This window comes from Astyanax mexicanus, chromosome 12 (assembly GCF_023375975.1).
Source record: "Astyanax mexicanus isolate ESR-SI-001 chromosome 12, AstMex3_surface, whole genome shotgun sequence".
Classification (NCBI taxonomy): domain Eukaryota; kingdom Metazoa; phylum Chordata; class Actinopteri; order Characiformes; family Acestrorhamphidae; genus Astyanax; species Astyanax mexicanus.
This window is the reverse complement of record NC_064419.1, coordinates 18,390,451-18,416,177: the sequence shown is the minus strand read 5'-3', so window position 1 is coordinate 18,416,177 and position 25,727 is coordinate 18,390,451. Positions and strand designations below refer to the sequence as shown.

Sequence of the window (25,727 nt, the reverse complement as noted above, 5' to 3'; positions counted from 1 at the left end):
ATCTGCATTCTATCAAACCTGAACGGCCATGCTGTTTAACAAGTACTGTATGCTATGTACTGTATAAACTAATGTAATAACAATTCACAAACAGCTCTGCATTATATCCCACCTTGCAGTAGCTCGACGTTCCTAATAACACAATACAAATTACTCGTCAGAGAAGTCGGGCACTGAATCCGTGGCTGACCAGTGTCTTCCATGTAAGGCTTAGACTGAAGGCAGGATAAAGACAGAGGGGAGAATGGGCATTGTCAATTCTGCCGACTCACAGGGTCTCTTCATTGTACTCCATGTGCCTCTGGGGGTTTTGTGAAGGCTAGCCAATCTTTTAACCCTTTCAACCACACTCAGATAATTCCTTTCAAACGTCAGATTTACTGATATGGATAAATTACACAACATTTAGCAGATTTGGGTTGTGATTTTCAGGTGAAGGGTCAAAGCACATTTCTAAAGTGGTTTCCTTAACTTTGGTCAGACTGCCATATCTGAACTCTTATTTTTGGCATATCTAGATTCCCAGACAGCACAAATAATTGGCACAAGCTCGGCTGATGCCCATTGCCCATACCAAACTGGGTCGATGTGGTTTATACATGGCAACCAGAGAGTTGGCAAAAGTGGTACAGTTTGATTGGTAAATCCAGGATATTGAAACACAGCAGTATGTGTCTATTGCCAAATTGGAGCATTTTTGATAAGATTTTGACCACTACATAATGGAAACACTCCACAACACCTGCAGATGTTCTGAAGATGATCTGACCCTCCAGTCGTGTAGCCATCACAGTTTCCTTCTTGTCAAACAGCCTCAGACTGTAATTGCCCATTTTTCCTGCTTTGAACACAACAACTTCAAGAGCTTACTGTTCACTTGTTTTCTGAAAAAATTAAGAGACCACTTCAGTTTCTGAATCAGTTTCTCTGATTTTGCTATTTATAGGTAAAATGAATATTGTAATTTAGAGCATTTATTTGCCGAAAATGAGAAATGGCTGAAATAACAAAAAACAAATGCAGAGCTTTCAGACCTCAAATAATGCAAAGAAAACATGTTTATATTCATAAAGTTTCAAGAGTTCAGAAATCAATATTTGGTGAAATAACCCTGGTTTTCATGCATCTTGGCATGTTCTCCTCCACCAGTCTTACACACTGCTTTTGGATAACTTTATGCCACTCTTGGTGCAAAAATTCAAGCAGTTCAGTTTGGTTTGATGGTTTGTGATCATCCATCTTCCTCTTGATTATATTCTAGAGTATTTCAATTTGGTAAAATAAAAAATAAACTCATCATTTTTAAGTGGTCTCTTATTATTTTTTTCCAGAGCTGTATATCCCACCCCTTGACTGGATAATTCAGTGTAGCTGTTAGCAAATGTGTAAAAAATATTCCTTACTCAGGTAGAAGTATAGATTCTAGGGTTAAAAAAATACTTTTACAGAAGTAAAAATAAAATGTCAAGCTTGTGTAAGTGTAAAAGTACTGCTTTGAAATCTACTAATTATAAAAGTAAATGTAATTTAAGGGGGGAAAATGCCATTAAGTACAAAAGCTTAGGCAGGAGCCAATGGTGCACATAGCGGCTGTTTTAAAAGGAGTAGAAAGTACAGATAACTGTGTGGAAATTTAAGAAGTAGAAGTAAAATTTTGGCTGAAAAATTATTGCTCCCATATTACAGCAAAAACACAAACTTTTTCTGTAGTTGCGATAACAAGAACACGCTGACACGTACTATATCAAACTGCGTGGTATATGACACATATGACTCTTGCTTAAATTAGGGCACTTTGTATACTCATAATAATATAATAATAATTTTCCCAGAATTTGTCAGTGCTCCTTACCAGTCAGGTATTAAGAAACAATAAAGCAACTTCGCTAAAGTATAGTGTTCTACAGGAGTTTCAGTTCAGTTCTCCAGCACCAATAATGGAGACTGCAGCAGTATTAGAATTAGCCGCTAACCGTGCAATTCGCTAGTTCTTTCGTCGTTCAGAGGTGAGTATTAGCAGCCTGTAGGCTGCTGCTAACTTAGACTAGCACTGATGGAGCAGTATTAGCATTAACTGCTAACCGTGCTAAGCTCTAGCTTCTTGGGCGTTCAGAGATGAGTGTTATTGGCCTGCAACCCGCACATTTACCGTGTTAAAACAAGCTACATGGGATGAACCGCTAATATCACCCTGGCTTAACGGAACACTCAGGGTTCCTTAGTGTAGCACTGTCGGGCAGCATTAGCCGCTAACAACGGCTAGCCTTAGTGGAAATCTGTAAATCTAAGCTTACTGTAAATAAACTGAAATGCTTTTCTCACCCAAATAAACAGTTTTCAAGTGAAAAATCTGTGTAGAGTAACATCCAGCACTCGTTTGACTTTAAAAGAAAATGTTTTTTAAAGATTTTTAATGTTTTGTTTACTTAGCTTAGCTTTACAGGTCTTGCCATTCAGCGATAAGACCTGGTGAATTAGAAACATGAGGACATCCCTGTGTTGCATAATATGCCTTATAATCCAGTGCATCTTATGTATAAAAGAAACCAGAAAATATATGTTTTTTTGATAGTGCGCCTTATAAATCAGTGCACCTTATAGTGTAAAAATATGGTGTGTTAAAGCACCGCCCCACAACACACATGTAACCACATCAGTCACTTGCATTTTCAGGCAAGGGTTTTTAGCTGGAGTTTGAGTGTAATTATCCACATGAAGGTTCACTAGCAAACCACCCTAACAGCATCCGAAACTCTGCGCCAACAAGAGCAAAGTGAGCTAATTAATCTAATGAATATGGATTGGGAGAGTATTATGCTCAGCAACAAAATGTTTAACTTGTAAAATGCTAAATTACATGAACAACTAAGCGGAGAAGCAAACTGCCAGGAGAGCTGCTATGGATGAAGGCTGAATCCGAGCCAGAAACCTGAAGCAGCTCTGCAAGGAGAACAGACTATCTGCTGATTCTTCGAGTGGATCTTGAAGACCACATTAGTGGCTTATTTCTCATTCCAGTCACAGGAGTTTAATAATCTCAGGGTTAAAGCAGCTGGCTGCACGAATCCTGCTCACTTCAGAATGTAAAGTGCTGTCAGCCTGTGGAACAGAGTTCTGTGGCCACACTACTGATAGAATGGTATGCATGTTTTATTATCGTAATACATATAAACCCCTCGTTGTCAAACTATCAAAAATTTAGCTCTTGTCCTACTTTTAACACAGTGACTGTAACCAGATAATCAATGTTATTCAGTACAGCTGTTAGTAGTTTAATGCTTCATCTAGGAATGTTCTAATTAGAGCCAGTGGATTGGGATTAGGACTGAACCAGGCATATTTTAATTAATCAGATATTGTGGATCAGATTATTTTGTATTAAGTTTTTATTACTGGACATAATTACCCAGCCAGCAGCACTGAGGAGAGTTCTCAGAAGGTAAATAAATGCATTTCCTTAGAGTCTGCAGCTTTGAACAATTTTTAAATCATAATGCATATGGGATATCATAGTAACCACTTTGCAACACCACTGGGACCACATACTAAACATCAAGCAACATCAAATGATGCCATGTAAACCATCTATGGTATCACAGAAACCATCAATAAACCACTTTGCATCACTAAAACAAAGAAAACACTAACAACTAATAAACAGCTCAATAGCAACCACTTAGCATACACCTAGTAACTCCATAGCAACATTTCGAATACCACAGCAACTATGTTCCAACACAACAGCAACCAACTTGGGAAACCACAGAAACCCTTTAAAAAGTCCATCTCATCTTAACCAACCACTACACACCTCCATAGTAAATCACCCAACAACACCATTTTGCAACATCAAAGCAACCACTTGGGAAACCATAGTCACCCACCTCCAATACCTTAAAAATCAATATACTCCATAGTAACCACTTCTCTGTCATAACAGTATCATAGCAACCAGCTAACAATAAACAATAGAAACCATTTAGTAATCTTCTAGTAATTATATAGCAAAATCTTAGCAACGCCATAGCTACCCCAATAGCAGCCACTTAGCAAGCATCTAGTAATTCTAAAGCAACCACTTAGCAACACCATAGCTACCACTAAGAAGACACCACAGAAATCCCTTAGCATATCACCCACTTCAAAACTCATAGAAACCATAGCCATGTAACTTCCAAACAATAAAATAACAATTCATTACCAACTAAATAAAATCAAATTAGCTATCTGTGTTATAGTACTTCCTTAACAACCTATTTAGCAACAACCCATAAACAGCTCTATAGCAACCACTTAGCTATGTTTTAGATTTTCCATGGCAACCTATTTAGCAACATCAAAAGTAGTTCTCTATGTCATAGCATTATCATAGCAACCAGCTAACAAAACAATAGGAAACATTTAGCAAGCTTCTAGTAATTATATAGCAACCACTTAGCAACACCATAGCTACCCCAATAGCAACTACTTAGCAAAGCATCTAGTAATCCTAAAGCAACCACTTAGCAACACCATAGCTACCACTGAGAAGACTCCACAGAAACCCCTTAGCATAACATCCACTTCAAAACTCATAGAAACCATAGCCATGTAACTTCCAAACAATAAAATAACAATTCATTACCAACTACATAGAAACCACTTAGCTATCTGTGTTCTAGCTTTTTTCTTAGCAGCCAATTTCGCAACAACCCATAAAGCAACTACTTAGCTGTGATTTAAAATTTCCACAGCAACCTATTTAGCAACATCATAAGTAACCACTTAGCAACTTCCCAGTAACTCTATAGAAACCACCTAGCAACAAAATAGCAACCACTAGGTAACTCCATAGCAACCACCTAGCAAGCTCTGACACAGACTAACACAGCCGCACTAAGATCAATGAGAGGAATTGGTCTTTGTCTGGTCCCAAACTAACCAAATCTCTGGAGGGGTTAATTTGTGGTAAAAATGTCCAACTATCATCTGCAATTATATAATATTTGTAGTATAACCTGGTATACTGACCAGATAATTACTACAGCTATAAACAAATGCAATCTCTGCTGTTGCTCCATATTAAACTGCGCATAAATATGAACTTGTCAAGAACACAGAATCTTCTTCCTGTATTTACTTTCTTGCTTCCACCCCAGACAGGTCTAACCAATAAGTAGAGAGATTACTTTTATGTGGCTTGTTGTAAAGCACCAGTTGTCTAGCTATCGAAAATTTAGCTCCTGATCAATGTTATACAGTACAGCTGTTAGTAGTTTAATGCTACAGCTAGGTATGTTATCATTAGATCCAGTGGATGGGATCAGGACAGATCCAGGCATATTTTGATTAATCAGATATTGTGGATCAATTGATTTGAATGTTTTGAATCCAATTCTGAGTCTTTGTTTTAACCACAACTTTTTTATTTACTGGAAATTATTACTCAGCCAGCAGCACTGAGAAGGGTTTTTCTTGTATGTACTTTCTTGCTCTCAGCCCAGACAAGTCGGACCAATAAGTAGAGAGATCATTTTCATGTGGCTTGTTGTAATGCATTTGTCATGTCTCTAGACTCTCCTTTCACATTCCCGAACTTAATTTCCCAAAAACCCACCGGCGATGACATCACCGTCAGCCGCTCACCTTCACCCAATGGCGTTACGCTCCCCCGTTCAGAGTCACCTGTGTTCTAGGAAGTTCCGGTTCACAGTAATTCTAGGTTTTGTATATATAGGGTTTTGTTAGCGTCTGTACTTTGCGAGGTATTGTCGACTCATGTTGCGTACTGAGCGTTTTTCCCAACCTTTTTCTGTCTGCCTTTTTGTTATGACCCTTTTTTCTGTATTACGGATTTTGCCTTTTGTCTTTGCCCTTATCGGATTTGTTGAACTATCGGACTGTCTATCTGGCTTCGGATCTTGGACTGTTTTCTGTACTACGTCTCCTTTTTTCAACCTGTTCTCTGGCTGTGTTATCCAGTTTATTACTCTGTAAATAATGTCTTTACCTTTTACTCGGTAAACGTCAACCCTATCTGTCTGCCGTTACAGCATTTTGGTGAACAAGAATTTTTCCACTTTAAAAACAAGCCAAACCAAGAGGAAAACTCCCCAAGTTTACAAACACGTTAACAGATTCAGACCAGAACAAAAAAGGTACATTTACTCAAGACTGTGTTTATAGGTAGTATAATTTAACAGCTCTAGTGTTAGATTTAACAGTTTAATTTAACAGTTAGAGTTGCACAACAGTTTAACTACCTGCTCATCCAGTGTGAGAAGATCACAAGTTGAAACTCAAAAAGTGCTCTGTAATCAGTTATTTTAACATTTTATTATTTTTTACAATATAGTACATCACATACTGTAAATAACTCTATATAAATGCACCTTTCAATTCACATTACTAAATGCGGCGAATGACTACACATGAATTAAACATGGTCTCGCTCAAAACTCTACCTGTTACAACAACTTGCTAGCAATAACTTAACTCAAATAAAAAGCCACAAGCTTTAAGGTGGTGCAGTGTAATTGCAGTGTAGAAACATTATACTGTCAGTGTTTTGACAGATTAATAAAAGTAATACATATATATATATATATATATATATATATATATATATATATATATATATATATATATATATATATATATATATATAGATTAAATTAATGTTGGGTTATCCACCTTCAGCTGAGATTTTGGGTTCAGTTATCTCAACTTAATAAGAGTTATTTTAATCTCCTTTGAGAAAAGAAATTATATTAAGGTATAATTGGAGAAATTTAAGTTTGTACTCAACCAAAAAAAAGGATTTAAAAAAAGTTAATAAATTGAGTTTAAATCAGCTTATTAAAAAATATATATAAACTTGGATGTAACAGAAAATATTACTTGTATCCATTATTTATAATATTTTCACTGGTATTAAAACAAAATGTTCAGTTTTATGTAAGTCATAATTATAATTTGAGAACACTAATTAGAACCCTGTGACAAATTATTATTAATATATTATTTTTTTTTGTTGGTCCAAAGTATCTTTTTTGTCAGTATATTTGATCTGATTGGTTAAATTAACTACTAAATTGACTTTAACTTTAACGAAGATCTGTAATGAATCAGTAATGGTCTCATCCCCACCTCATGCTTGGCAAAGTCAGCCCGCCTGGACCAATCTGAGAACAAGTTTTAATCCAGCACCTGAACTGCATGTCAATAAGTATTTCCTCTGTAGCAATTTAGTTGTTTTGGAAAGAAATCATTAAACCATATCGTCAATCTTCAGGGAGCGTTCTTCTAGAATATGCATGTGATTGCATGAAGACCTCGGGGAGCGCTGACTCTATTACTGAGGTGTTTGAGATTCATCCGTTAGACTTAGCATCTAAACCTGTGGGAAATCACCCGGGGGGCCGCACCTCCCGAACTGCTGACCTCATCGCAGCAAATCATACCTCATCGTGATGAGCGGGATGATTTGACTCATCATACACTCTCTCTGCAGTGGTGTATTACTCATAGCTTTTAAAGATACAAGTAATGGGTTTTAATTATCTGTTCACAAATAAGATCACAGAATTTACATTTAAATCACTTCCAGAGCCCATGTGTGGAAGCCGTGTGCACAGGTGACTGACTCGCTCAGTCTTCTGCTACACTTCCTGCATCTGCTTTAATCAGATTTAAAGCTTTCAAGTATTTAATAGGATTTGGGTTAAAAAAACGTATAGACACCATATTACAGAAAAGTGCTGGGTTTTATGTGTTTTATTTCTCCTTACTTCCAGATTCTAATCCAGAGCATTCTTGGATTCTTTGTAAGAGGCATTATATAATCTTTTTTTTTTTTTCTTCAGCAGGGGTCTAGCTAGGCCTGTGAGGTTAATCAGATTCATTTGATTAATCGAATTACTGTTAAAAAAGCGATTTTCAAAATCCTTATTAGATCTCAGCATATATCTTCTTTAATATACTAATAAAACAAAAATCATGACATTCAATCTTAAAAAACTACTAAATATATATAAAAAAACTGTCTATAATTGAGGGGACTTTTTACTGAAATTCTTTAACATTCAATAGTTGTAAGATGTTCAAAAGATACCCATTCGTTGATAACTAAATAAAGGTGGTCTTCTTGAGTGACGCCATAAAAGGACCAATTGTGATTTCATAAAGAACTTTTTCAATTTTAGTTCTATTAACAAACACACACTTTTCTAAAAATGTAATAAATTAGGAAATAACCTTTATATCCATTTCTTCACCCCTTTTACACAGTGCACTTATTTGTATGTAGTTATTAAGGCTAATACAGAAAATATTAAGAATGATTGTTCGTATGTTTTTATCTGTTTGGATTAGCATATCTTATGGAGTCCCACAGGGTTCTATTTTGGGACCTGTGAAAATGATGCTAGTTATGATGGTAAAGTCATTATGAAAGTGACGGAGGTGTGGGTCTACATACATCGTCTTATGGGTTATTCACATACAGTTTTTTTTTTTTTATCGTATTGCATCTACTCTTTATGAGCACCTTTTTCTCTGTAGTTTTGTAGTGTGATGAAATCACAATACAAAAAAAAAATCTATTGGCAAAATCTTGAAAAAATCTATACAAACTAATACGACCATGTGAATCTGCCAATGGTGTAAGCTCAAATTGAGTGTAGTAAGACTTAAATCAAGCAAAAATCACTTAAATTCAGACACTAGTATCAGAATAACTTGGTTGATGACTTTTGTGCTAATGTTGAGCTAAAATTACTTAAAATAAGGTGAACATTCTAAGCAAAACTGATTACTAATAAGACTGAGACTGATGACATACTTAGATTGATTGAAAAAAAAAGATGAACTGTCTTGAAATTAGATAATTTGACTTGCTAAGATGTACATATTTGCAATGCAGAACTAAAAAGTTGAATGCCTTATGCCTTAAGTAGGTATAAACACTCAGCCTAGTTTCTAAGACCTGTGCTACAATTGTCTTGTAACAACATTTTGGCCTTGATTACATTTTTTCTCTATTACATTTTTTTATTTAAATTTTTTCCCATTTTCTCCCTAATTTACACGACCAATTATGCAACCCACTCATTAGTGCTCCCCCTATCACTATTAATGGGTGAAGACTAGCACATGCTTCCTCTAATGCAGCATTGCCGAGCAGCCAGCGCGCTCGAAAGGAAAAAACAGCGACTCGGTTCCGCTACATCAGCTCACAGACGCCCTGTGCTGTGGACATCCCCCTAGAGGTAATGTGGGGAGAGAGCGCCATCTACCTACCTGGAGGGAGCGAGGCCAATTTTGCTCCCTCTGAGCGCCGGCAGCTTGATGGTAAAGCTGCATGAGCTGGGGTTCGAACTTGCGACCTTCCGCTCATGGTGGCAGCGCTTTAGATGGCTGGACCACTCGGCACCCCCGCCTTGATTACATTTTAAAAACTATCTATTTGTGTTAACCTAGTTTTCCATCACCACGGCTGTAAGGAAAAGGTATTATTAATTAATTAATTCCATTAATTTAAGTGCATACTATTCCCATTATATACACATTTAACCCCATGGCATGTATTATATATTTCAGGAGAAAATTGTGGATATAGAAAACTTAAATTTAAATTTTGAAATTTGATAACAGGCTGATCATTTAAAAATAATAATTTTAGGGGAAGGAAGCACACAAAACATGCAAGGAATTAATTATGTCTCCAGGACCAGGGAGGAGAAGCACTGCTTCATCATTATTAATCTAACAAAAAGTGGTCTAACTGCATAAGGCTTTGTATATGTTTGAATATGTGTATGTTTTTAACAAGAATTAAAAAAATAGCAATGATACAAAAAAAGCAAAAATACTTTTCTACATATTCTTGCACATTCTTGCATATTATGTGTATATGACCTACTTGTATTTAATGTTGATATGCCATGTAACAGTGTATTAAAGATACTGAGTAAGCAATTAAGTAAATACATATATAAATAAGATATATTTTGGAATAGAAGGTGTAGTAATCAATAACCAATATGTTGGTTTGTTGCCTGAGGGTAACACTACCCCATAGAGAGTTAAGATTCTTTTATCACGTATCAATTTACCTCACACCACTCAAACACTCAACTACATCACAGTCAAAAAACACAAAACTAACAGCACGACCTCACAGTGTGAGTGTGTGTGCTATTTCAGGATAGATTTTTTATTTTTTGTACAGGACTGGATCAGATTTCTTTATTTCCTCTGATATCTGATCCATATTCTTCTGCCACCAGTAGGGATACCCATCAATTCTCATGCGCCATCTCTCTTACACTCCACGCTGAAAGAACCACCACATCTTTAGGGAACCAACAGTGGTTCTCTTCTGGAATCCCTTTTGCCACCTTTATTTTTGAGAGTGTGAACACGACTGACAGCCTGGTGAGAAGAGCAGCGAGTGTTCTCAGACTGTGGGAATCGAGAGACACCTGTATGGATCATCATTTTATCTTTCTTTGTTCTAAACTGCTCAGAGATTCATTAGCATTGTGAGGGGAGGAGAGGTGCATAATACACTATACTGACAAAAGCATTGAGATACATGCTGTCTTGTTGGTTCTTCTAAAAATTCCAGGAATATTAAAAGAAAAGTTTATCCTGCTTTTGTTGGAGTAACTGTCTCTACTGTCCAGGGAAGGTTTTCTACTAGGTTTCAGAGTATTTGGTAAGTGGATTTGATTGCATTCATTAATAAAATCAGTTTAGTATGCTCCACAATTCACTCAAAATGATTGGATGTAGCTTTACGCATGGTGTGTGTACCAGCTTGGGTTCTCCAATATATGCAAGTTAACCCTTTAACTGGAAATCAGTCCTGCCATGGCATGAACCTGTAATTATATTCATTATATATTATATTTGTTTTATATATATATTGTTTTTCTCTAAGCAAGGAAAGCTATTTAAAGTGAATTAGACGATATGTTGACAGTTTAAAAACTAAAAATACAAATTCAAAGTATGTTAATGTTAAATACAGCTCTGGTATCTGGTAAAAATGATGAGTTTCTTTGATTTGACCAAATTAAATACCTCTGGATTTTAATCAAGAGGATAATGGATGATCACAAGCCTTTAAACCAAGCTGAACTGCTTGAATTTTTGCACCAGGAGTGGCATTAAGTTATCCAAAGGGAGTGTGTAAGACTGGTGGAGGAAAACATGCCAAGATGCATAAAAAACAGGGTTATTCCACCAAATATTGATTTCTGTGCTCTTAAAACTTGTGAACTTCTGAATATGAATTTGCTTTCTTTGCATTATTTGAGGCCTGAAAGCTCTGCATCTTTTTTGTTATTTCAGCTATATTTAATTTTCTGCAAATAAATGCTCTAAATGACAATATTTTTATTTGGAATTTGGGAGAAATGTTGTCTGTAGTTTATAGAATAAAACAAGAATATTCATTTTAGTCACAAATATACATATAAAAAGTAAAAATCAGAGAAACTGATTCAGAAACTGAAGTGGTCTTTTAATTTCTTTTTTCCTGAGCTGTTTACTGTAAATATAGGAACTGGTTGGTTTAGACAATTCTTGGCTTCTACAGCCATCAAGAGTATCAAGAGTAATCTGTGAATGAATGATATGCCAAATATGAGAGCCCTGACCCTAACAGTTTCTCCATTCTACACCACGGAAAACCTGATTACACCTCAGATCATACAGAGCAAACATCTCCACCTGTCCTTTACAAGGCATGGACTGGGTTCTGGTTCTTTGGGAACTGGAAACAGTGTGTTTTGTAGGTTAATAGCTTTGGGGGAACAGAAATAGAAATGACAGTGACAGTCACAGCTACAGTTACAGTGCACACAGCTTCAGTGCACACTGCAGACACAGCGGAGGCTTTAGTGATTAGATGGCAACCCATTCGTGCTGCACAGGGTTGCACGTAGCCACGATAATAGAGGACTGAAGAGAAATAACAGACATAATAGGGTCATCAAAAGCTTCAGCTCTGCTCCAGGTCATTAGAAACATCTCAGAATTAGGGTCAAACCATTCTCTTACACCTTCACTACTGAGGGGGATTGTTTTGTCTATCCTTGGACAAAGCTCCAGCACTGATGCTGGTACAGAAAAAAAGTGTCAGCATTTAATGGGGGATGGAAGGAGGAAGAGTGTAGTGGATCACATGCTGAATCTATGAATCTATGATTCTATGCTCCTCTTCATCAGCTCAGGATGCACAGCTGGCTTGCGTCTGGCCACTGAATTAGAACCACACAAGCCCCCAGCCAGAGCTCTTTTGGCTTGGGGTCAATCTTGCCAGTAATTTATATATATATTATATATAAGACATAATAGACATGTGGAGCTGTGATCCACATCTTTAGGAGCATCTCAGGCTTAACCTTAAACCATTCTCATGCTTCACTACTGGAGGATCCTTGTCCACTTTTGGACAAAGCTCCAGAAAAACACTTTTTTTTAAAAAAGTGTTTTTGCTTGCAGTTGAAGCCTCTTGTATGAAGGCTTCTTGTATGAATTCATCATTCCACCTTAAGTGGTACAGCACTTGAACAACCATCATTTAAGCTGGACTGAGGAACTTTAGCCTCTTATCTCCAGGCATGGAAAAACATTTCCAAGAATCAGATGGCCTTTAAAAAAACATTTCAAAGAACATTTTTTCCAGATGCCCTCATTCCCTGCCGAGAAATCCAGCTCAAGACCAATTTTTGCTAGCAACTGGTTTCAGATGGTCTAAGCTGCTGGTCCTTGATGCTTAAGGTTGTTGGAACACTGATAATCCAGGTGAAATATATCCCACATTGGTGAGCTACCTGATTAACCAACTCTTGACTATATACATGCTGGACAACCATCTTAAAGAATATGGTCAAGCTGGTCAACCAGCTTGGTGAATTTGGTCATGTTGGTTGAACAGCATGGTGAATTTGGTCATGTTGGTCAAACAACATGTTATATTTTGTCAAACTCGTTGACCAGCTTGTTATATTGAGTCATGCTGGTCAACCAGGTTAGAGAATTTGGTCATGCTGGTCAACCAGCGTGGTAAATTTGATCATACTGTTTAACCAGCTTGGTGAATTTGGTCATGTTGGTCAACTTGCTTGGTAATGATGGTTATGGTTATGCTGGTGAAACAGCTTACAGCTGTTTGTCATATTAAACAAGCAGCTTGTTATATTTGGTCATGTTGGTCAACCAGCTTGTTATATTTGGCCATGTTGGTCGACCAGTTTTGGGAATTTTGTCATGTTAGCTGACCAGCTTGTTAAATTTGGTCATGATGGTCAAACAGCTTGTTATATTTGGTCAGGATGGTCAACCAGCTTGGTAATGATGGTTATGCTGATTAAACAGTTTACAGAATTTGGTCATGCTGGTCAAACAGCTTGGTGAATCTGGTTATGCTAGTCAACCAGCTTGGTCTTGTTGGTCATGCTGGTTGACCAGTTTGGTCTTGATGGTCATGCTGGTTGACCAGCTTGGTCTTGATGGCTCTGCTTGTCAAACAGCTTGTTAAATTTGGTCATGCTGTTTGTCTAGCTTGGTCATGGTGGCTGTGTTTGTTGACCAACTTGTTAATTTTGGTCGAGTTGGACAACCAGCTTGGTCATAGTGGTCAACCAGCTTGGTTCAAGCTGGTATACCAACCTGGTCTTGATGGTCAAGCTTGGTCAGGTTGATCATTCTTGTACACGGTCAAACTCAAACAAAAACGCACTGTACCCTATTCCGCTCAAAATCTAACTGGTCCACAGTTTAAGCAGATTACACTGGCCATGCTGGTTTGTTCAGGATAGAAATATCAGCTGTGGTCCACTGCCCATTGAGACCCATTACAAGCTCACCAAGAATAAGAGTGAACTAACCCTGTCGTGAGGAGGCAGGCTGTGGGTTGCTGGTTGTGTCTCAGTGCGAGCTTTGGAGACCTACCTCGACTGGATACCGTCGAAAGGCAGACCCCCGTTGGTCGTCGGCTCGCGCTGTGCTCACGCTACGCTCGCGCTACGTCCACACAGCCTCCTTTTGTTTCTTTATTCCAATTTAAAGAGCGGCTCGGCGCAGCAGCACCGTCGCCCCGCGAGGAAAATGGCAACCATGCGGCCGGACGTGGTGGGCTGACGATACATCCCTCATCGCGTCGAGTCCCCCTCATTCACTCACATCCCAAACCGACCGCCCTTCACAGGCGCGCGGGGGAAAGCGTTCGGTCCGGTCCGCGCGCTCCGCCGTGCTCGCTCGCGCAGCCTCTTCATACACACACACACACACACGCACTCACACACTTCGCTCCCTCTCTCTATCTATCTATCTCTCTCTCTCTCTCTCTCTCTCTCTCTCTCTCTCTCTCTCTCTCTCTCACACACACACACCGCCCATTGAGCAGCTGGAAGAGAAGGAGGAGGAGGCAGCGATGAATGGGGCAGGAAGAGTGGATCACATGCTGAATCCATCCATCCTCCTCTTCATCAGCAGCTCATGATGAAGAACTGCCTCCCGTCCCAAAGAAAAGAGGGGTCACTGGATCCGCGCGACCCCCAGCTCCTATATACTGCTCCTAAATTTGTATAAATTGTATAAAAGTAGCTGAGCAACGATTTCCATTTTTTTAAAAATCCCATATTAACAAGCGGTGTAAATCAATTAAAACAAAGTTATTTTTTATTTTTCAGATTAAGAAACACATTTTAATATCAGACAAAGTTCACCTGAGAAACTATAAAAAGTATTTTTAAAAATGATAAATCCATTAATTAAGGGACAAAATATATCTTCATTCATCTTGGTGTCACTGCAATCAAGCTTTTGCGATGTTATTCTGCGTTCTCATAGGACCTTCTGGATGAGTTGTCCATCCCCTTTTGGAGCAATTTCGGTAGGTCAGTCACTCCTGGGAAGGTTCACCACTGTTCCGTGTTTTCTTCATTTGTGAATAATAGCTCTCACTGTGGTCTGCTGAGTCCCAAAGCCTTAGAAAATATTTTGGAACCTATTCAAGACTGATACAGCTCTAAAAAAAATTAAGATACCCTTTCATATTCTGAATCAGTTTGCTATTTATAGATATATGTTTGAGTAAAATGGACATTGCTGTTTTATTCTATAAACTACAGTCAACATTTCTCCCAAATTCCAAAGAAAAATATTGTCATTTAGAGCGTTTATTTACAGAAAATGAGAAATGGCTGAAATACCAAAAAAGATGCAGAGCTTTCAGCCTCAAATAATGCAAAGAATACAAGTATTCATAAAGTGTTAAGAGTTCAGAAATCAATATTTTGGTGAAATTACCCCTGCATGTTCTCCTCCAACAGTCTTGGATAACGTTATGCCCTTATAACCTGGTGCAAAAATTCAAGCAGTTCAGCTTGGTTTGATGGCTTGTGATCATCTATCATCCTCTTGATTATATTCCAGAATTTTTCAATTTGGTAAAATCAAAGAAACTCACCATTTTTAAGTGGTCTCTTATTTTTTTTTTTTTTTTTCAGAGCTGTAGATGTCAATGACTTTGTTTGTCGTTGGTTCTTGAATTTCTTCAGATTTCTTCAAGTATATTGTATTGCTTTTTGAGATGTTTTAGCTACTTCATGTTGTCAGAAAAAAAAGAAATATGTAAGAGGGCAAATACTTTTTCACAACACTCTATATGTGGTTAGAAAGGGAGGATAAGTGACAGGCTAAAAGTGACCATCTACATGACATTTCATGACATTTCATTAGTGGGGAGTTGAAATCAAGTTGACAAGCAACTAGCTACTTAATTATACACTGTAAAAAATATTTGAGCAATAAAATATGATAACTTACCTTTACATCATAGCTTTTATCATAACTCAGTTTTTATGAGTTCTTAGGTTATAAAGGTATTTAATTCTAAAAAAAATAATTCGGTTAATTTCTAGATTTATTAAAGCAAACAGCAATAAAACTACAGTGTCCGTGTTTTTCTACAGTCATTGTAAGTACTAAAAATCTAAAAAAGTACTAAAAATCCATTGAAATAAGTGTTTATCATAACTAACTCAATGCTTATCATCTAGAGATCAGCCTGAAACATGTATGAAATCTCCTTGTGAATTGTGCACGCTCACCAAAGCAGCTCTCATTTCCACACACATCCCCCTTTACACTGCATGTTTCCATTGACATTGTGGCACTGTTATGTAACTCAACTTCTTCATGAGTTGGTGAATGCATGAATAAAGCCTTCCTGGAGGCTGCTGTTGCAGCCAGTGAGAAAAATACGCAAGGACCCACTCAATGAACTGCAGCACGAGAACTGCTGATTTTAAATCGCTGCTTTATTATTAATAATAATATTAATCTGAGTAGTGTAATATTTTATTCCTGTTTATAGCCTGTTAGTGTCTTAGGTAAATTAGGATTTTAAACACTTCATTGTTAAATGTATATTCATTATATACTGTATACATAATATGTACATATGAATTGTAAATACTTCTCAGATCTGCACTGAGCTCCTGGGGCTTTTCTTCTTTACTGTGTGTTGGTCAATCTAGTAAGTGCAGTCAGACAAAGCCCTATTATGTGTGCACACATATAATCACTAACAAGAAGTTTATTAGCCAGAGTTCCTTATTATCTCTGGGCCATTCCACCGAATGGGTGTCATTTGCTTGTTGTAACTCATCCAAATGAAACTTATTTTCAACTCTGAATCTAATAGCACATATTTTTAACTATTAAAACCATGTACTGGTCAAACTCAGGCAGCTTTACCTATTTTTTTACAAGGTTTCTAAGCCAAAGATGGTTCCATTGTTCTCATTCCTGTTTCCAAAACTCAAAGTTTCAAAGTGACAATAGAATTGTATGTTTAAAAGCAAGTCCACTAATTCCTTTAGATTTCTCTCAGGAAAGTGGTGACTGCATGTTTCTAAAAAATGCTTTTTTTTTCTTACTAAAAAGACCCAAACCTGAATTGATCAAATTTATTTTCATGCAATTTATTAAACAAATGGATAAATGATGAACCAACACAGAATTGGAAAAAAAGAGGTTTACATTAACTAATATTCTTATTAATAAATCAACAAACAAGGGGACAATACTCATTTCTGTTATTGGCACTCACTCCTGTTACTGGCACTGTTACTTTTTATGTTTTGAGTAACAGGACTGAAAGTAACAGGAATTATTTTTTAGCATAAAATTAGCTAAAACAATAAATAGCTAAACGGCGGCTGTGCTAATAGCATGAGGACACTGAGCACATTCTAGTGATTTTTTTTTCTTTAAAATTTGTATTTAAAAAATAAACCAATAAGATTTAAGAATTAATTTAGGTAACAGGAGTGTTGAGATTGACCTCCTCGGTCAAGTATATAGAAAAACAACAAATGTGTCATGATGAGCACAGAATACAGACACGTGCAGATACTGATAAAAACATGTTTATTATAAAATAAACAGGTGTAAGACATAGTCAATACAGAAAAATGGGTAATCACCAATAACCAGAGCAATGAAGACAAAACCATACCATAAACGAGAGACAGTCCAGAGTTCATACACGAGAGGTCCAATGTCAGAGGTAATCCAAGAGGCAGTAGTGAAAACACAGTCAGGGTAATACACAAGCAATCCAAAATCAGAGGCAAAGGCAATAATCGGCGTCGAGAAAACAAAGGCAAGGTCATACACAAGATAAACTGAGACAAGAGATATAGAACGCTTTGTAATGAGGAGAACCTACTATACGCAGCGTGGGTGTTTGTGTGGTGTGCTCTTATATAGTGCCAGTAATCAGTATTCGGGGCTTCCTGGAGGAAGCAGGTGAGGTGTCACGTGATCAGGTGAGTGTGTGATGTCAGCGTGTGGTGCATTCTGGGTAATGTAGTTGTTGACCTGAGAACATCCGTTAGAGCTGGGTGTGGAAGGGACAGAGGAGCTAACAGCACCAGACGTGACAAAATGAGGGAACTTAATTTTGGTTTTATCATGATCTTCAGAAGAACCAACTGATGTCACTTCCGGTTGTAGATGTTCCTGTTTATAGAATGTTCCAGATGTTTTAGATGGGGTAATGTGTTACAGTAACATGACTGAAAGGAGTGAAACCCAGGGACACAACTAAAATGTTTATTTTAGCTTAAATATTATGTTTTTTTTTATGGAAAATATTTTGAAAGCATAGATGGGATTTGGAGTCTCTGAAGGATTTTTATAATTATATTTCATGGTAAAGTTTATAGTTAGAGAGTGGGGACAGGTAACAAATGCTATTTTTTTCAGTGTTATACTTTATTTTTTTTTTATTACATATCTTACTTTACTTTTTTTATTACATATCTTACTTTATTTTTTTTTATTACATATCTTACTTTACTTTGCAATTAAGTCAATGAACCCTATGCTTAATAATAAAATGTATTTTAAACTTATTTTGTGTGCACCTTTATACGTACATGTTTATATGTAAATTTCCTGGGGACAGAAATGTCACAGATTCAGAGGCATATGCCCTCTCTTTCTAGTTGTTGTTGTTTTGCTGTTATTTGTTTGTGCTGTCTGGTGTCGACCGGAGGAGGATGGGTTCCTCTTACTGAGTCTTCGTTCCTTGCAAGGTTTTTTCCTTACCTCTGTTGCCACTGTTGCTTTGTGCTCAGTCAAATGAGTCTCTGTGTATCTTCATTGTGACAGTGAAAAAAACATATTTTTGAAGTATAAATGCTAATAAATGTATTATCTAAGTGGTTGTATGGTTATTTGTGGGCCTGTTTGTGTTTGTATTTCCAATCATGCACATTAATAACACATTACAAGCTCTACACAGAGGCATTTCTTGTTTTCATGTTCCATGATATCCTCCTGAGACCCAGGTTTAGCATGCGATTAGTTAAGGGAAATTAAGGGTACGGGAACAGCACTTTATCTGAGGAGCTCCTGCTGCTGTTCCTCACTGCATGAGTGTTTTTATCCGAGTAAATTAGAAAAACAACAGCAAACGGGTGGGGAGGGATGGTTGTGGGTAAGGCAAACTGGAAGTGGTGGGTTGGATGTGTAAAAACTGGATTACAGAAAACCAACAGCAATCAGCAATTATTCACTCCGGAAAAAAAAGAGATGAATGGAATTGCTCAATCGATTCAGAGAGAAAAGTTCTGAGTACAGAACCATTTCATTCAGTTTTTCATAAAATTTTAATTTTTAATTACATTTTAAACTTAATTTAATTACATTTTGTACAGGATGTCATTTCTGCAAAAAAAACGTCCTTAATATGTCCTTAAATGTGGACATATAGTTCATTTTAATATTTTAAATGAGTGTAATGTTGTCGTTCGACGCAGGGTCTCAGGAGGATATAGTTTCCACATTTCACCACCCCACACAGCAAAAACAGGAGAGTTAAACAGCTGTAATTTTAACTCATTCAGATTTAAATGGTGTTCAGTGTTGGAGTTATTTGACAGAGTTGAATATTTCAATGTTAATCCCACTAAACCCAATAAATACTGGCCAACTCCACAGAGATTTAATTAAACTCCGCCCAGTTAAACACGTTATTTGCAAAAAGGGGTGTGTCCCCCAGATCCTAATTTACCATCAGTGTGAAATCTTGCCCACCAGGGCTACCTTCCATTGGGTATTGTGATATATTTTGTATATATTGTAGGCTATAAGAGCAAGTTACCATCCTTTGTACAGTAAATTGTGATAAAGTGTTGGTAATGCACTAAGAAATACAATGGAAAATTACACACTAACCTGTCCTGAATGATAATTAAATAATAAAAAGTCATATCAATTGATTAATCTTCTTCTCATTTATATATATTTTTTCTCTTTTCGGTGTTAGAGAAACACAAGAAATACAAATGTGAGTTAAAAAGGAACTCTGGCCAGGTTTTAAATGTTTGTTAAGTTAAGTGTTGATTTAACTCCAAAGAGTGTGAAGCTATATAAACCCTGAAAAAAAAGTTAACATCAACTCTGTGGGAGTTAATTTAACCCTTGCCTTTTTGCTGTGCACCTCCTGCCTTTAACATCTCAGTCATATATCTCAGTCCTAGTTTCACTTATCAAGGGGAGACTGACCATCTAACTCAAAGCAAGGAACTGCTTAAACTCCAACCCATGTTCTCATGTTCTTTACCTTTCATCTTCCAGTCCTATATTCTCCTCACACATGTACCATTAATATCACATGCTGAAGGCCTGGTCTGCAAACTTACAAAGTGCTGTTGATCTGATGTTTATCTCTATCAATTATTTGCTGATCTTTCCTATCATTTCATTATCTTGTCATAATATGTAACAGTATCTTATGTAATCACGCATGCCCATCATTCACATCCATCTGTAGGCTAATTAAAAATGGTACTGAAGCACTTAGGGGGTCGTTTTTTTTTTATTTTGTTTAAAGAGCAGAGCGCTCCACTTTGAAGTAGACTGAGGAGCATTTACAGCGCATTAGAATTCAGCCGGGTTTGTGGAAAGGTGTGCTGCGGCACCTCCATCAGTCTCCTGTGGTTTGAAGGAGGTTGGTTGTTGTGATGGCGAGAAAGGAGATAATGGGCTATGCAACATCCACCCAGGCTCGGTTAATGATCCCCAAGACAGAAGCGTTTATGTTTAAAACACTGCTGAAGCCTGTGGAACCTGTTTACTGCTGAAGACCCACTGTCTCGTTTCTAAATGTGCCTGAAAACATCCTGCAAATGGAAATTCAGTGGCTCACAACTGCACATCGCATTATAGTAGCAAAGTTCTTGCATTTGCTAACCTTATAAACCTTATGCATCTAAAAAAAAAAAGTCATTTTAAAGGTCTTAATCCATTGTTTTTCTATTTTTTATTTAAAATGTCTAGTGGTCTCAAGAATGAATGAATGACATGTAAGCTGTTTTTGGTGAAAAAAAAAAGTCTCAGGTTATCCGTTGTAACACTGCTTTAGTCCATTGGAGGAGTGGGGAAGAGAAACAATATGATTTCGGCTCTTGCTCATGAATATTCATACATGCAGTGCTGTTAGCTAATCAGAGGTGATATCATGTTTGCAAGGCAGCGAGACAGACAACAGCTAGAAGAACAGTTAGAGGTTTTAAAATAAAGACATTTTTACACTAATAGCAGCCTTTGCAATACCATATGTTACTTTACAACATGTGTAATGATCTGCTAAGTTCAGTTCAGCCACTGACCAAGTCTTAAAGTCTCTGTAAAACGCGAAATCCACCGGAGATCCTACTTAAACACACAGAGTTGGGTAGCCCAGGTCCAGAAAGTAAAAGTCCAACCCTCCATGTTTACTTTTAACTAGTGTAAACAGAACTGTTCTAAACATACACCTACCTATCTCAATTGTACTTTGCTGGTGGTGTTCCATAGACAAACTCTAACAGCTTGTTCCATAGCTCTGAGAACTGGGCAAAGCATATAAAACTGATGTGTTATTTGTACAAATAATACAGGAACAAACTGCCATGTTGTTCCTAGCACTGTTACAAGACAGACGCCAGCTGGCTTATGTTCTCTTAAACAGGTAGGCACTGAGCATCAGCTAAGATTAGCTAACCTTAGCTACTGACTTACTTTTCTTAACTACTTGTAGGGATGTGCATTTTAAAGTCATTTCAACATTCGAATGCTTTGGGCGCCGAATGGTCCAGTGGTCTAAAGCGCTGCCACTATGCGGAAGGTCGCAGGTTCAAACCCCTGCTCACGCAGCTTTGCTATCAAGCCGCCGGTGCTCAGAGGGAGCACAATTGGCCCTGCTCCCTCCGGGTGGGTAGATGGCGCTCTCTCCCCACATCACTCCTAGGGTGATGTCTGCAGCACAGGGCGTCTGTGAGCTTATGTATCAGAACCGAGCTGCTGCGCTTTCCTCTGAGCGCGCTGACTGCTCGGTAATGCTGCATCTTTTCGAGCAGCAGCTCGAAAAGAAGCGGTGGCTGACTTCACATGTATTGGAGGAGGCATGTGTTAGTCTTCACCCTCCTGCTGTGTTGGGGCATCACTAGTGATAGGTCCTAATAAGTGAGTTGGGTAATTGGCTGTGTAAATTGGGGAGAAAATGGGAAAAATTTGAAGCACTGGCTACCAGCATCGTGCTAAAGCATACTAACATAGAACATATGAACTGCTATCAGTCACAATGGTGAAACAGAAAGGCCACATCTGTTTTACACCTCAGCGCCAACCAGCATGAAGTGAAAATACAACATAAATACAACATAAACTAAAAGATTAATTAAGCTACGGATGAATGTGATTCTATGTTAAGTTACAAAAGTTTAAGACATTTCTCAACAGGATTATGAAATTGGACTGAAGTAGCCATTTTTATTGCATGCTGTCATGTATTACTGCATTTATTGTTATCTTTAAGTGTACACAGTTAGCCAAAACATTAAAACAACCTGATATTGTGCATGTCTTCATCTTGTCGCTAAAAGAGCTTCCCCACAAGAACTCTGACCAAGGTGTCCTGTGGTACCATCTGGCACCGAGAGCCACATTAAGCAGCTGACCTGTAGGTCCTGTTAGCTGTGAATGGGAGCCTCCATGAATCACTATAACGAGCTTTGGGCACGAATAACTGTGATGCTGGTTCACCTGTTGTGCTTTCTTAGAACAGCTTTCTTTGGAAGGTAGCCAACTGACCACGACACACTGTGAACAGCCCAGAAGACCTGACTGATTTTATCTGAGATTTGGCAGTCTGACAATTTGGCTCTTGTCAGAGTGTCTCTGACTCAAACACTTGTGCATTTTTCTTGCTATTAAAACCTTTATTACCTTCAAAATCTGTCTGGTCAATCGCTCCCTAATATAAACATCCCATCCACTTAAAGGTGAATTCCAGTGTGAGCCCTTTACCATTCACCCCTCAGCATTCCAAAAAATCATTGCTTTTAGACAATGCTCCCAACTGGATTACAATGCTAGTGATAGGGGCATATAGTAGCGCCTGCAAATAAACAGTGGCGGACTTAGCAATTTGGGGGCTCAAGGCGAATTTAGCTAGGGGGCCCATCAACATTAATATGCGAGAAATAGGGTTGTGCCGATGGACGATATCATCGTCCATCCTCATTTATGACCCAACATCGCGATGGATGGTTACCATTGCGATGCAACACCCACTGTTTTTTTTTTTTTTTACAGAAACATGCATTGACCTTCTTTAGGTCTCCTTCACCTAAAACTTTAGCAGGGATTGTACAGAAAAAGATCAAATATAACTTAAATGAATTAGAGTCAGGGATGAAAATTTAAATACCCTACTGCTACAAATATGCCTAATTAGCATATTATTCTATTATTTTTTATTATTCTATTATTATTCTATTATTATCCTATTATTATTTATATCTAGGTTACAGCTTGTCTTCGTCTTTGTTTTTCTACATGTCTGTATTCATTTTAAACATTTCATGTCATTCATGCTGGTTGTGCCAGGAAACTTGCTCATTGTCAGCCAGTGTTGGGCACGGTACTTTGAAAATAAATTATGTAAATTCTATTATTATTAGAAAAATAACAAACGAAAATAAACCCAAAATGTTAACAAAAATATAATCTAACGAATTTCAAAACATAGAAACGAAAAACGTTAAAATGGTATTAATATAATATAATATAACAACTGGATCAAACAGTTTAGCGTCAGTCATAAGGAACGGGCGTGTCAGTCAAAAGGAAAGCGCACGCGGCATTGCGATAAAAAAAAAGTTATAATAAATAAGGTCCTATCGAGTGAATAAAAATATATGGTATTAAAAGGTATTAAATTCACATGTTTATTGATATTTAATCAAGAGAAATCAGGCAAAATGAGCCGCGCTGCGCTCTCTCTCTCCCCCTCCCTCCTGCAGCACGGAGCTACATTCAGCGCGAGGCTAACAATAATATAACAACTAAAATTAAGATGGGTGAGGACCTGTAAAGTAATCAAATATTGTCAAATATAAAGTACAGGTTGAGGGTTTGGGGAGCTGGTTCAATTATTTGAAACTGAAACTAACTGAAACTTATATTATTCTGTGCACTATTAGATAGCTTTTGATTGTGTTTTAAATGAGTTTTTATTTTATATTAATTACTTTTTATTAATTTTAAATATTTTTAGTATTTTATTTATAAAAAAAGCTTATCAGTTTTGGAAGAGAATCTGTTTTTAGTTTAGCCTCTTCCTTCTTTTTTTCTTTTTGTAGCAAGTGGTGCTTCATGGCTTCGCTCAAAACCCACTTGTACACTTAATTTCACCTTAATTCCGCTGGTTCGTGGTTCACGGCATGGCCACATGGCATGGATGGAATATTCCATTTTAACACGAAAGAGAGGGGGTGTGGACTGAACTGTATTTCTTTGTAATTTATTGTGTTGTCTTTGTTTCCATTTTAAACATACAAGAATCACAATTTCTGAACGCACTATCTGTGAATTACTGTCCAAAGGGCCCCAATTACCAGCTGTAGGCCTATGGAAAGTTTGCAGCTAGTCAGGGGGCCCCTACAGTGGGCTGCAGTGGGAGGGGCCCAAGGCAGTTGCCTAGCAATGCCTCTATGCAAAGACCGCCTCTGCAAATAAATCACTATTTTTACAACATTAACAAACTCAAAGTAGCTCAACACTTCATTTGGTAGAACTCAGAGGGTTAGGATATTTAAAAGGAGGCACTGAGAACTTTGAAAATGATACAAGTAGTTTATTAAAACACTGTTTATACACACAGTACCTTGAGTTAGTTATTTTTTGCACTATAAAGTGCAAATAAAATCCTGTGCTGGGCAATTATGGCCTAAAAAATTAGTATTTGCTTTTTTCGCCAACAATCAGATTTTTAATTTTTATTGATTTTTTCCCCTACTACTAAAAATTAAACTACAGCAGACAAAGAAATGGTTTAAAACTAGGTTTACCAGTTAAAATGAACACTGGATAATACTTCAGAACGCGTGTTTGTGACTGAAAATTGAGAAATAACACCCTTTTTTTTTTTTTTTTTTTTTTTTTTTTTTTTAACCTTTATTTTACCAGGTAAAATGTTTGAGAACCAGTTCTCATTTACAAACATGACCTGGCCCTATAGAAATAGGCACCACATAAACATAGATAAAACACAAAACTAAAAACATGTCAACAATAAAAGACACAAAGAACAAGGACTTGTAAAGACTAACAGGAACAGTCATCAACTATGATATGCTCAATTTTTTGCTTGAAACAAGTCACAGAAGAAACTTTGAAGGAGAGATTTTATTGTTTTTCCCAAATAATCACAGATCCTTACCAGAGTGTGATAACGCTGCCGTTTGTGTCTGAAACTTTTTAGGGTATGAGCAGAATGGTTAGAAAATATACGCACGTTGATCTGTGGGAGGCACCGGTAACCAAGGTAAGATGGATAAACACTTCAGAAATGAGTAGCAATATTTTAGATTAAAAAGATAAAATGTCTGTATGTACAATCACGATTACTCCATTTAAAAAAAAACACATTAAAACTTTAATTTGAATGAACTGAATCAATTGTGAAAATCGCGCAGCACTACACTTAATTTTTTCCAAAAATCACCAGTGTGCTTTATAATCTGGTGCGCCTTATGTATGAATTATGTGTTAAAACAAGCTACATGGGCTAAACCGCTAGCTAATATCTTCCTGGCTTACCGGAACACTCAGCGCTTGCGTTTAGCCGCTAATGCTAATACTAATGCTGCTGCACCCAGTCTTAGTGGAAA

General features: G+C 37.3%; 1 protein-coding gene across 2 annotated transcripts in view; it reads right to left on the bottom strand.

Annotated features, from left to right (window-relative positions):
• The window catches only part of LOC103037059 (probable G-protein coupled receptor 153), a 92,733-nt gene extending 78,366 nt beyond the window's left edge, over nt 1–14,367 (bottom strand). Inside the window, exon 1 of one of the 2 annotated variants that reach the window (XM_022670709.2) lies at nt 13,881–14,367. The gene's annotated coding sequence lies outside the window, so the exon portion shown is untranslated. The remainder of the gene's footprint in view (nt 1–13,880) is intronic. The other variant, XM_007247937.4, reaches the window with a different exon arrangement.
• Between the last annotated feature and the right edge of the window lie 11,360 nt (nt 14,368–25,727).